Source organism: Mauremys mutica, unplaced genomic scaffold (genome assembly GCF_020497125.1).
Source record: "Mauremys mutica isolate MM-2020 ecotype Southern unplaced genomic scaffold, ASM2049712v1 Super-Scaffold_100163, whole genome shotgun sequence".
NCBI classification, from domain to species: Eukaryota; Metazoa; Chordata; order Testudines; family Geoemydidae; genus Mauremys; species Mauremys mutica.
The window spans coordinates 397,176-397,581 of record NW_025423278.1 but is presented as its reverse complement, the minus strand read 5'-3'; the positions used below and the strand labels follow the sequence as shown (position 1 = coordinate 397,581).

The window sequence follows — 406 nt, the reverse complement described above, 5'->3', positions numbered from 1 at the left end:
CTTTGGAAAAGCCGGACACTGTGTTTCTCAGGTCATCTACTGAGGGGGCCGAGATGCTCTGGACACAAGAAGTCGAGTTCCCAGTGACACGTGAGACTTAATTCTATGGGGCCAGGTGCAGGGCTTTGGCAGGGAGGCTCGGGCATGGGGGATTGTGGTGCAGCGGATGGACTGGCTGTCTAGGTACAGAGATTTAGTCTCCCTGAGGAGGAGGAGGAATCCTGCTGACAGGCAGTGGCTGTGCAGAAAGAGGAGGGGTTCCTGGGACTTTTTTTGCCTCTCGTTTGCCTGCCTGCTCGCTCTTGTGCTGAACGGTGAAGGTGGTCTTAACGAGCCCAGGTAGCTCAGTTGGTAGAGCGTCAGGCTCTTAATCTGATGGTCTAGGGTTCAAGCCCCTGTCTGGGTG

The 406-nt window shown here is 55.7% G+C and overlaps 1 non-coding gene across 1 annotated transcript; it reads left to right on the top strand.

The window, feature by feature from the left end:
• The first annotated feature begins 333 nt into the window (after window positions 1-333).
• TRNAK-CUU lies at window positions 334-406 on the top strand. Its single transcript has one exon. It is a non-coding gene; the product is annotated as a tRNA-Lys (tRNA).